Raw genomic sequence first — 13,535 nt, 5'->3', positions numbered from 1 at the left:
GTGCTTTGGACAATAGATTGACCCCCTCCTCTTTGAATATAATATAATACTTTATTGGCCAAGTGTGATTGGAATTTATCTTGGTGTAAATACTCTCAGTATACATAAAAGAAAAGATACATTCGTCAAGAGTCAAGAAACTTTGTGGCAGCCCCTCAAATACTGGAATACCGTTATCATGTCACCCCAGTCCTTCTTTTCTCTGCACACCTTTTTTTTAAAAAAAAAATCCATATCATTTTATGAAGCCTTTGCAGGTCTTCTGGTGCAAATCCCCCACCCTAACATAATTCTGTGGTTTCTCTACTTTCTTTTTTAATTCAGAAGTTCTCACTTCCTATACCTGTAAGGTTAATGTAGTATTTTAGACAGCAGCAGGGGCATTTCTTCACCGCAGCATGTAATTTATTCCAAACAAACAAGCAACCAAGATTTTCTGAAGAAAGAATGACCTTTGCTTTCTCTTCATGGAAAGACCTTTATCATATCATGAGAAGAATGGAATGCAATGAATTTTCTTTCTTTCTTTCTTTCTTTCTTTCTTTCTTTCTTTCTTTCTTTCATTCTTTCTTTCTTTCTTTCTTTCTTTTTCTTTCTTTTCTTTTTTCTTTCTTTCTTTCTTTCTTTCTTTCTTTCTTTCTTTCTTTCTTTCTTTCTTTCTTTCTTTCTTTCTTTCTTTTTCTTCCTTCCTTCCTTCCTTCCTTCCTTCCTTCCTTCTTTCTTTCTTTCTTTCTTTCTTTCTTTCTTTCTTTCTTTCTTTCTTTCTTTCTTTCTTTCTTTCTTTCTTTCTTTCTTTCTTTCTTTCTTTCTTTCTTTCTTTCTTTCTTTCTTTCTTTCTTTCATTCTTTCTGTTTGTCTGTCTGTCTGTCTGTCTTCCTTCCTTCCTTCATCTCTCTCTCTCTCTCTCTCTCTCTCTTCTTTTGATCTTCTACTCCGAATCTCCTTTCTCCCCATCAAAATCCATCCTTTCAACCACAGAGGGCTGAGAATTGCAACATGTTGCTGCCTACTGGCCAAAAGATTAAAGATGAGGAAGAGAGGAACCCCATGTTCCTGTCTCCCAGCCAAATGGCTGGGCTGCAACATTCAAGATTTACCACAGAATCTGAGATGGTGAATAGCGACCACCTACGCATCACTTCTCCATGTGAATTTCCCAGCTCCTTCCCCCCCCACAGATATTTCTGTGATGAGTAATAGGCCTTACACTTTCACAAATTGGCTCACCTCAGAATCTTTTTTTTTTTTTTGCAATGTATTATCATCTTTGCTATGGCCATCAACATGCCAAACTGGGAAAATACATAAGTGGTTAGAAAAGAGGATAGGAAAATATGTGGATCTTAAACCTGAACTGTTTTTATTAGGCATAACATCAGAAAAACCAAGAGGTGGAGATGAAGAATGTAAACTGTATTGTTGAGCACACTAAATACCACAGACAACACGACGTTTATTAAGCACTAACAAAATGTAAACAACAGAAAATCAATAAAATCTATTACAAAATAACACACACACACGCACACACACCAAAGCTTCTGGAGTAGGGCGTGAGGTATTAATAGGATTTTCTATTCCATCTTCCCCATCTTTTTGCTTTCTAAATATGTTGGACTGCAACGCACCTCCCTTTCTGATTTTTTTGAAAAGGACATTTAAAAAATAACAATGTGCAAGCAGCCAGTCTTTCATTTGGACACTGATTGGGATCATATACAATGATTGACACAACAGCCTGAAGAAGGTCAGATAAAGACCTAGGAAATGCTAGGGAATCCTCAACTTACGACCAGAATTTGGACCAGAATTTCCATAGATAAACAAAAGGATTGTTCAGTGAGTCCCGCCCAATTTTACATATATTTTTTTGCCGTGGTTGTTAAGTGAAACACTGCAGTTGTTAAGTGAATTCCACCATCGTGAAATGAACCTAGATTTCTTGCATTGACTCTGCTTGTCAGAAGACAGCCGGTCACAACTGGTGACCCTGGGACATTGCAACCATCATAAATACATGACCATGGCCAAGTGCCTGAATTTTGATCGCATGACTGTGGGGATGCTGCGACAGTCATAATTGTGAGTAGTGGGCGTAAATCACTTTTTCCCATGCTGTTGTAACTTTGGACGGTCGTTAAACTCAAGGGCTACGTGTATTGAGCGCTGTATGCTTGTTTAATTTTCTTAAATTCCTTGTGGCCTGTGTGAAGCCAACCTTTTTCGTTCCTTTGGTTCAATACTGCATGAACCCAAGAAGATGGGTCAGCCTTGTAAGTAACTTAAGGGCATCGTGTGAATGCAAAAGGAATTTATTATATTCACTTGAAAACCGATTAAGTCACCATGAAATAGGGATGTGCGTGACATCTGCCTTGTGATTCTACCTGAAGGGCATCAATATCCTGAATGAACTATATTACCTGTCATTAAATACCTTATCCCCATCCCAGATTATGTGAGAGAATTTAAGCGACAAGTTTAAACCAAGCTAGAACTAGAGAAGGGGACGTGGTGGCTCAGGGGCTAAGATGCTGAGCTTGTCAGTCAGAAAGGTTGGCAGTTCAGCGGTTCGAATCCCTAGCACCGTGTAACGGAGTGAGCTCCCGTTCCTGGTCCCAGCTTCTGCCCAACCTAGCAGTTCGAAAACATGTAAAAAATGCAAGGAGAAAAACAGGGACCACTTTGGTGGGAAGGTATGTTCCGTGTGCCTTCGAAGGCATTTAATTATGCTGGCCACATGACCACAGAGACGTCATCGGACAGCGCTGGCTCTTCGGCTTTGTAACAGAGATGAGCACCACCCCCTAGAGCCAGAAATAACTAGCACATATGTGCGAGGGGAACTTTACCTTTACCTTAGAACTAGATAAATTTCCTGACAGCCAGAACAATTAACCAGTGGAACAGCTTGCCTTCAGAAGTTCTGAGCCCTCCAACACTGGACGTTTTTAAGAAGAAACTGGACAGCTACTTGTCTGAAATGGTATAGGGTCTCCCTGCTGGTGGGAAGAGAGTTGGACTAGATGACTCCAAGGTCCTTTCCAGAACCCAGCCCTATGATTCTGTGTTTTAATACTAGAATATTGGTGCATTATGTGGTGTAACTCCATAATTAAATTAGATTAACTTGGACTTAACCTAAGGCAGGATAAGAAACAATGGATGGAAACTAATCAAGGAGAGAAGCAATCTGGATTTAAAGGGGAAACTTCCTAGTAGAACAATTAACCAATGGAACAGCTTGATTTCAGAAATTGTGGGTGCTTCAACACTGGAGGGTTTTAAGAAGAGATTAGATGGCCATTTGTCTGAAATGGTATGGGGTCTTTTGCTTGAGCAGGGGGTTGGACTAGAAGACCTCCAAGGGCCATTTCAACTTTGTTATATTTTATTCTGTTAAGAAAGGATTTAAGATGACCATGTCTGGTTGACCTTGAAAAAGGTTAAACAGGCTGAACCTGTTGTTCATTCAAAAAAGGTTTATAAACCAGAACACAGATTAATTTATTAAAAATTAAACAAATGTCATACAAAATGAAACAAAAAACCTAGAAAACAATGACCAACCTCTTTTCTGTTATTGCCCTAAAAAACACACAGCCTTTGATGAAATCTTAGATTATTGTAAATAAAGTCTCCTACAAACTTGACCTGGATTCATTTCATGGGCCACGGCTAGGAACTGATTTGCTATTGACCCAGAGGTGATATTCAGCAAGTTCTGACCAGTTCTGGAGAACGGGTCGCGGAAATTTTGAGTAGTTCAGAGAACTGGCAAATCCCACCTCTGACTGGCCCCGCCCCCATCTATTCTCTGCCTCCTGAGTCCCAGCTGATCGGCTGGGTCTTCTTTGGTTGCCCTGCACAGGAGAACGGAGCTGGAAAGCAGGTTAGTGGGGTGGGAAGGGAATGGAAATTTTGCAGTATCCTTTCCCTGCCACGCCCAGCAAGCCACACCCACAGAACCGGTAGTAAAAAAAATTGAATCCCACCACTGTATTCCAAAGTTTTGCACTTTCCTGACCGGTTTACAGCCCTAGAATTACTTCCCATCCAAGGATCAAGCAAACCTGATCCAACATAGTTTCTGAGATCAGCTACATACCCCCATCTGCTGAAGGCTAGAATTGGTGACTGGAAAACAATTGATATTTAACTGCCACAACCAACAGTCTGCAAGATAAACTGTCCTGAGGTCTATTTTTATATTTTGACAGTGAACCAGAGGCCCTGAATGTTATCTCCTTCCTTTGAACTTTGTCCAAGGTACACAATATGAATTATCAGTAGATAAGGCTTTTTCTATAGAACTCTTCAAAGCACCAAAATCTTTTCTAGTTGTATTTGGCTAGAAAAGATAAAGATGACCAACACTTTATAAAATCTCTTTCACCTTTCTGACCTTCCTGAACCACTTCACACTTTCAATTTGTTTGCTCTTGTTATCAGGTTCTTATCTTGTTTTCCGGTCCTCTGGCTGGTTTGCTTTTCAGACTGCGGCAAAACCAAGATATTTTTTTTTACTGGGCTGCATCTACAACCAGGGGAGATATGTGCCGGCAAAAGATAGTCACCGAACCAGTAGTAACACCACTCGAATCCCACCCTTGCCGAAAATCCCTCAAGAGAATGTCTGTGTTGAAGAATAGACTTGAACCTGGTGTCAACCAATCCTAACTCCACACCTTCATCACGGCACTGCATGGCATTCTCTCAGACTAAAAAGGATCCAGATAATTTATAAATAGAAACAGCTATTTTGGGGGCGAGGAAAACTTACGGCTGAATAGAAGTGGGAAAATAAGCTGCCCTTTGTTGCAGAGTTTGGGGCTGAAAAGAGCGTTAAAACTGTGAGGGGATTCGGAAGGCTTTGGTTACACAGTAATCCATCACCTCCTGCAGAATTTGTTATGGTCTGGGGTCAGAAATACACACCATCTTCACAAACACAAGCCCAGGGAGCAGCAGTGGCATGAATGCTTTCTTTGTTCTGCTGAAGGACTAATTAGATAATGCCTTGCGACAATGATAAATTATAAGATTGGCCAGCGTTAATGGGCAGTGGACCAAAGTTAACATAGCTCTTGGGGATTTTCATCCCACCAGAAGTTTTGTAAATGCTGGCGATGTCTTCTTCAGATGCAACGGACAGACAAGATCATTTATACTAGGATACAGAATAATGAGACTTGGAAGGGACCTTGGAGGTCTTCTAGTCCAGCCCCTTGCTTGAATTGGAGATGCTATGCCAACAGTCCCCAACCTTTTTGGTACCAGGGACCAGTTTCGTGGAAGACCATTTTTCCCACAAAGGTTGAGAAATGCTGGATTAAGGTGTTCTGTGATGCAGATAGGAAATTAGGAGTAAAAATCTATTTCTAGCTTGGAATGATGTTGTTGGACACATTTCCTGGAACTCTCTGGAACATGCTTTATGGATTTCTTCCTGGAATGACTGTTTCTGAAAGGTTATTTTATATTCTAATACCGATACCTTGAAGCAATTAAGAGCTTAAAATAGGTGTAAGACTAAGACTCTTTGGGAGGAAAAAAAAATCGCCTGGACAATTAGGGTACTGAATATTCTGCTTGCTTAGTGAGGTGGAAACCAAGCAGGATAAACTCAACAATTTGAGATTTGCAGTTTTCTGACTCCCTACTTGGAGCCAAGATCCATTAAACATTGGCACGTTTCAGAATGCTGGGTGATAAGAGTAGTGAAATTTCTGGAGCACATCGTTGGGTTAGAATTAATCTTTGCAAAATAAAAGAAGGGTGATTCATCATTATTGCTTGCACCTTTTAATTGTTATGTCTGTATGCTGCATTTTTGGTGCATCTTCCTCTAAATTAAGGGTGATTTTCTGTGAAGTTTGGATGTTGCGCAAGATCAGGCAGAGAAAGAACCACTTAAGAAGAAAGTTCAGTGCCATACAGGAAGATGACTGGTGGACAAAACTTTATCCTACTTCCCAACTACCTGCTAGTTTATTCACCCTGGAGTCTTACATCCTCTGATTAGGAAAACCAGGTTAATGCTTTGTATGAAGCTGAGAAGCTTGGAAACGGATGTTTATATTATATTACTTTGGCGCTGGTTTTTTTTTTCCCTTTAGAGCTGTAGAAAGAAAACCTGTATGAACTATTATTCTCTTTCAGAAAATCAGCTACTGTGATTCTGTTGTGGTTAAATCCTTAGCTATCCATTTCTTTGATCGCTATATATCTCACGTCTGGTGTATTAAAGGCATGCACTACCTGACTCTGTTGTTACATCCTCTAACCCCCACTCCTTTAACCTCAAACTATCCACTATTGACCTCACCCCATTCCTAAGAGGTCTGTAAGGGGTGTGCATAAGCGCACAATCGTGCCTCCCGTCCGTGTCCTATTGTCCCCATTTATTCATACCTATTATCTTGTAAGCGATTGACAAATCAAATAAATAAATAAAATAAAATGTCCACTTTGCATTCTTAGCAGGAGTGGGCTGCTACGGGCTTGCCCAGGTTCACGAGAACCCGTAGCTAACGTTATGGCTGGTTCAGAGAACTGCCAAATCCCACCCCTGGCTGGCTCCTCTCACCCCACCCTGCCCCTCCCACCCCTCCCAGGAGTTTCCATGTAGCCGGTTTTGGATGCGAGGTAAGTGCAGGGCACACGCGGAGGCTCGGGGAGGCGAAAAACTGGTCTCCCTGAACTTCCAGAAGGCTGGAAATTGGCCTGTTTTCAGCTTCCGGAGGGCCGCTGGAGTCTGGGGGAGGCCTGTTGAGGTAATTCCCCGTTAGGAGAATGAGCGCATACAGGGAGACGTATTTGAGGGAAGTGTTTGAATAATACACACACAGCACACAGATACACTGTACAGTAAATGCAGGTTCTTACTTCCAGAAAGGTTTAAGCAAAGTCCAAAATTGGCAGTCCAATAGTCATTCACAGGTAAAATCAGTCAGTTTTCATCCAGGGATAATCCAAATATCAAATTCCAGTGTCAAAAACAGTTCAGTATCAGACTTACATTAGATCCAGTAATATCAGTCAATTAGAAGAAATGGAACAACAGCAATACTTTCCAACAGAAGGAAACAGTGATACTCACTCAGACACACTCTCTTCTGAGACTAAGACTAAACCCAGGTTTCTGGCTCCATCTTATGGCCGTTTGAAAAACCACACCCAATTGCAGTTTTTGCAATCTCTTAAAGATATAGTACTAAAATGTTTATCCTGGTTTATATATTTCTAACCCAAATACCTGTTAGGTGACTTATATTCCTAACAAGGCCATTTTCACCCTCCCGGAGGCTCAAGGAAAGCCTCCGGAGCCCGGGGCCAAAAACACACACACCGCCATGATGCAGGAGGCCGACTAGGCCACACCTACCAGGGCCACGCTCCCCCCCCAGCAACCGGGCAGAGAACCCGTTGCTGAAATTTTTGAAGCCCACCCCTGATTCTTAGCAATACCTTTTGAGACGTTTCTTCAATTTTTCAGTCTCATCCACAGGACATCCTGGTTTCCTCCCATCCTGGATCAGCTTAGCTTTTAGGATCAGCCTTTATATGCTGCTAACGAATGGATCTCCACAATGTTATTCATATTTTATTAAAATGCAAAGCCATGACTTAAATGAAGCGTGTTAAAGGAGTGTAACAAGATTACAAAGCTGGATTAGTATAGGATTGTTGACTCGTATGATCAGACTAGTAAAACATTTCTACACCAAGGCTTGTAACAACAAATGATCATGAAATCTGTCCAGAGCACAGGCTACAACAATGAATTTAATCATCTGAATAGCTTGACGTTTTACACAAGTCCCTTTCTCTAATTTTTCTGAAGTTTTTATTTGCTTTTCTTTCAGACATCTGTCATGTCTGAAAGAAACATCTCAAAAGGTATTGCCAGGTTATATGAAACAACACATTTTCCCCATGTGATATTTTTTTAATTCTTTTTTTCCCCTTTTAGAAGTATAATTAGATATAATTTAGCTATACATTTTTAATGCATTTGTACGAGCCTTTTTAATCTTGCTTACTTGTTTTTAGGTTCTTTTTCTTCTGGTTTTCTAGTTTTAATTTACTTTCTTTTTTCTCCCCCATTCTCAAATAGTTTATTATGAATTTCTTTTTCTTTTGCTTTACATACATTTAAAATACATAATAGATTAAGCTTCTTCCTTAAAGCAAATCATTTTTTACACAGCTGTAATTTAATTACATATCTACTCAATGTTGAAAAAGAAACCTTAACCATAATGCGGGGTGTGGGGCCTTAATTGACAGCGGGCGGTGCGTTGGGATCGCCCCCCCCTTCCCCTTCTCCTCCTTCCCCTCCCTCGAGGCCCCTGAGTCAGGAGTGCACTGCCGGTGCGGCTCCTTCGCCCAGCGTGCCTTGGGAGGAAGGCAAAAGAGTTGCAGCGGTGCTTTGCAACGGCAGCAGCGGCATCGGAGGCTCAGGCTCAGCGGCTCCTGGTTTTGCCTTCTCCTTCCCAAAGCAACACGGGACTGAAGCTGCGTGGAGCTGCGCCGGCGGCAGCAACTTCTGACAGCCCCAGCCGGACACCTGAGCGGAGCCTGGGCGGAACTGCCTGTTGCTGCTGCGGAGCACTGCCAGGTCGCCTCCTCCAAGCAGCCCGCCCGCCCGCCGGGCTTCCCCTCCGCCTTGGCGGCTCGGGGCCAGGCGCGAGCGCCCGCAAGTTAAAGGAAGCCGAAAGTTGCTGGGAAGTTGCTCGGGTTTCCAGGGCTTCCAGGCTTAAACTTTGCACAGGCAAAGTTTCAGGCGGGAGCATCTTCCCGCCGAGGAGCGGGAAGGGTTCCACCCGGCGGGCGGGCGGGCTGCTTAGAGGAGGCGACCGGTGGTGCTCCGGGTTTCCCTCCGCCGCGCGGCTCTAATGCTTTTCCAATTTAAATGATTTCTCAAATTGTAAAGAAATATCCTAGTGTTAAATCTTTTTATTCAGCTTTGGCTTTAATCCAGCTTCATTGTTAAAGTAATATAAGTCAAAGCCTACCTCCAGAATTTAAAAACTCTGTACTATGTGCAATTTTTCATCATTTTCTTTACAACTATGTCTTTCTGTGCCAACTCAGAAAGCTCAAACTGCCCAAAGAGCTGCTGATTCAGTTCTACAGAGGAATTATTAAGCCTGTCATCTGCACCTCTATAATGGTCTGGTTTGGCTCTGCAACCAAACAAGACAGACACAGACTTCAACAGATAATTACCTATGACTATCATTAAGTGTTGTACCTTATGATTCTCGACTCTGACGAATGTATCTTTTCTTTTATGTACACTGAGAGCATTTGCACCAAGACAAATTCCTTGTGTGTCCAATCACACTTGGCCAATAAAGTATCCTATCCTATCCTATCCTATCCTATCCTATCCTGTCCTGTTCTGTTCTGTTCTGTTCTGTTCTATTCTAATCTATTCTATTCTATATTTTCTCTTCTCTTCCCTTCCCTTCCCTTCCATTATTCTATTCTATTCTATTCTATTCTATTCTATTCTATTCTATTCTATTCTATTCTATTCTATTCTATTCTATTCTACTCTATTCTATTCTACTCTACTCTACTCTACTCTATTCTATTAGAACTGCAGAAAAAACAATTGCTACCAATCTGCCTTCCACCCCAGTGTATACTACACAAGTCAAAAAGAGGGCTGTGAAAATATCTATAGACCCCTCACATCCTGGACATAAATTGTTTCAACTTCTGCCCTCAAAATGACGCTATAGGGCACTGCACACCAGAACAACTAGACACAAGGACAGTTTTTTCCCGAATGCCATCACTCTGCTAAACAACTAATTCCCGCAACACTGTCAACTTATTTAACTAAGACTGTATTACTATTTTCCTCTACTACTAGATTATAATAACACTTCCTAGTATTTATCTCTTCCCACTTATGATTATAACCATGTTGCTTGTATCCTTACAATTTATATTGTTTGTTTCCTAGTATGATTTGATTGCTTATTAGTAACCTATGACTATCACTAAGTGTTGTATCTTATGATTCTTGATGAATGTATTTTATTTTTTCTTTATGCACACTGAGAGTATATGGACCAAAGACAAATTCCTTGTGTGTCCAATCATACTTGGCCAATAAAGAATTCTATTCTATTCTATTCTATTCTATTCTATTCTATTCTATTCTATTCTATTCTATTCTATTCTATTCTATTTCCATTCTATTTCTATTCTATTCTATTCTATTCTATTCTATTTCTATTTCTATTCTATTCTATTCTATTCTAATTCTATTCATTTGGTGGTGAATCCGGTATCTAACAAACATATGATGAGCTAATAACTCGGAGGCCTCTAAGAACATTTTTGTCATCCTAATTTTAGCTTGGCTGAGATGATAACCAATAACTCTCAGGCAGAGGGACATAAGAGGCTTTGGGTTTCATTCATTCTCAGAAGCCTGTCCTGGACTTGATTTGACTGGATGACCTTAGAAATTTGCCAGGCTTTTTTTTTTTTAATCAGTTGCTTCTTCCTCTCTCTTGTCTTGCCTAATAAATATAATAGATCTGTTTCAAATGAAGCATGCAGTTTCGGACGATTTACACAAGCATGCTGACTTTTTTCTTTTTTTAAAAAAAAGATAATGATTTGATTTCAGTAACAATCCGCCACGTAAACCCAGGAATAAGAATCCTGCCTGCCATTAACTTTTTCTCTGCCAAATTTTATAGAGCCAGTTTGTTGTTGCGAACAATGGAGAGTTTTTTTTCCCTTCTCCTGAGCAGTTAGAAAGGAGGCCTGCTTACAGTGGTGCATTTCAAATATTTTCACCACCGGTTCGGTGGGTGTGGCTTGGTGGGCGCGCTTTGCGCACATGCGCACACCAAGCACACACTTTGCACAGGCGCAGAGGTTTTCTGACTCACCTCCTGCAATCCTGCGCTCTCCCTGTCGCTTCAGCAGCTGCCGCGCAGCAATGTGCTGTGCCGCGCAAAGCAGCTGCACTTCAAAAGCAAGGAATAAAAGTTAGGAATAAATGGGAGCCCAGGCAGGTGGGTGGGCCCAACAGTAAAGTGTCAGAGAGAACCGATTCAGTCTCCACTGCTCATCAGCGCTCCCGGCTCATCAGAACCGGGCCGAACCGATAGAATACCACCACTGTATCTGACTCCTTAGATCAGGAGCCTCCAAACTTGGCAATTTTAAGGCTTGTGGACTTCACCTCCTAGAATTCTTGTCAGCCATGCTGGCTGGAGAATTCTGGGAATTGAAGTCCGGAAGTCTTAAAGTTGCCAAGTTTGGAGACCTCTGCCTTAGATTTTGTTCTGTAACTAGTGATTGTTAAGCAAGAAACATGGTTTGGGGAGGTCATACTCTCCTTTGTATATCAACCCACAGCACCAATATTTGGGATTTTGGAATTCATCCCGGGATGACGCTAACATTTTTCTGAAAGCAGTTTGTAAATGGAATGTCTTCCTTCTGGAGGCCTTTTCCGTAATGCTGATGTTCTTATTTGGAATAAGGGTGGAGCTTCTTCAACTCTGTGTCTCCCATTGTGGACAATCTCTCCATGGAAGAGGAAGAAACCAAAGCCCTAAACTCCTTCACAGGAACTCCACCCACTGACTGGGATAGGGATCTGGTCGATACTTGGGTCAAGATTAAAACTCAGGAATTGATGGCCCTGTGACTTGCTCTACAATATGCCCTTTGTATTTTCCAGCAGGGGACCAAAACCCATATACTTCCTTTTGCTATCTTCATATGGCCAGAGATAGAGATAGACAGAGATACAGAGGAGAGATATCAGATAAATAAGGCAGATTAGGGAGGCAGGTAAGTAGATAGGTATGCACATGCACACACAAACACACACACGGGGGGGAGTAGGTAGGCATATAGCTAGACAGATAACGAGAGATGGTAAGAAAGAGATGATGGATGGATGCATGGAGAGACAGACAGACAGACAGACAGACAGACAGACAGACAGACAGATAGGAAATAGGGAGGTGGAGAGATAGATGGATGGATGGATGGATATGGATGGAGAGAGAGAGAGAGAGAGAGAGAGATGGATGGATGGATGGACGGATAGATAGATAGATAGATAGATAGATAGATAGATAGATAGATAGATAGATAGATAGATAGACAGATAGATAGGGAGATGGAGAGATGGATGGATGGATGGATATGGATGGATGGATGGATGGATATGGATGGATGGATGGATGGAGAGATATGGAGATGGAGAGATGGATAGATAGATATTGTCAGCTGGTGGTCCGTTCAAAATCCAAGAAGAAAATACTTAGACTCTTGTAATTAGAGAAAAGATATCTTTTACTGGGAGTTAAGTGGTAGCAACAAGATTCTACCACATTCTATCAAAATTCTGAATCTGGGGAAATAGGCACGTACATCACATATATCAAGGGAGTGAAATGTTCCCACCCCCAATAGTTCAAACGGTTCTTCCAATTAAAAGTTGTGAACTTCATCATGTGGACATCTCCAGGTGGTGATGATTAGTTGACCTTGGCTTACTCAGATAAAGGTTTGCAGTTGCGCAGAGAAGAGAAAGCTAAGCAGGAATTAGAAACCCTCCCCAGTTTATACAATATCAGTTAGTAACACTTTCAGCTCACGTCCCATACATTTCCCCCTTCCACCCCCCCACCCCCGTTACTCATGACAGCCAGAAAGAAGCAAAGGAAAGGAGGAAGATCTTGAAGGCTGACAAATATGGAGAGATGGATGGATGGATGGATAGATAGATAGATATGGAGATGGAAAGACGGATGGATAGATATGGAGATGGAGAGATAGATACGGAAAAATGGATGGATGGATAGATAAAAGCAGGTAGGCAGGGGTTAGGGTTAGGCAGGCAGATAGAGTGGTAGGTAGGTAATTGTGCTACTTCTGGCCTCCTAATAAATAAGCATGCTATTTCTCTTGCTATCTTGGCCTACTTCCTATGAACAAATAACTAAATATTTGAGCATGCTCTTCATGCTACTTCTGGCCTACTTCCAATCCATCCGCCAGTCAGTCAGTCAGCCAGCCAATCAATCTGCTGCCACTTCCCTTCATTTCTCTCTCTAGCACAAAATGCCCCCCCCAGGTTAAACTGGCAGCAGCGTCCTCAACTGGCCTTTACGCCCTCGCAACCTGTCCTGAAAAAATAAAACCCCCTCCCCATTTTCTGAGAAGAGGCTCTGCAACCCTGTGACCACCCTTGCAGGATGAAGAACAAAACCAGCCGCGTTCCAGATCCGGCCAAGCAGCCCTTCTCTTCATCTTATCCTCCCCACCAGCACCAGCACCTCTCCCAGGCCAAAACTGGGGAGCTGCTGTCCCAAAACCACAGGCCGTGGACCCTCAGACTCCTCCATCTCCTTCCCAGGCAAGATCTGGCTGACCCTACGTGGTCCATTAAGGGGAGCCGTCAGCAGCGCCCTTGCAGATGTGGCTGCCACCCGGGGGGAACTAGATCTCCTTCTCCCTCCCTCCCCCGCCCCCCCCAA

Source organism: Notechis scutatus, chromosome 5, assembly GCF_049901735.1.
Source record: "Notechis scutatus isolate UNSWTSFEM ecotype Mainland chromosome 5, rNotScu1.2, whole genome shotgun sequence".
NCBI lineage: Eukaryota > Metazoa > Chordata > Lepidosauria > Squamata > Elapidae > Notechis > Notechis scutatus.
This window is presented reverse-complemented; position numbering follows the sequence as displayed.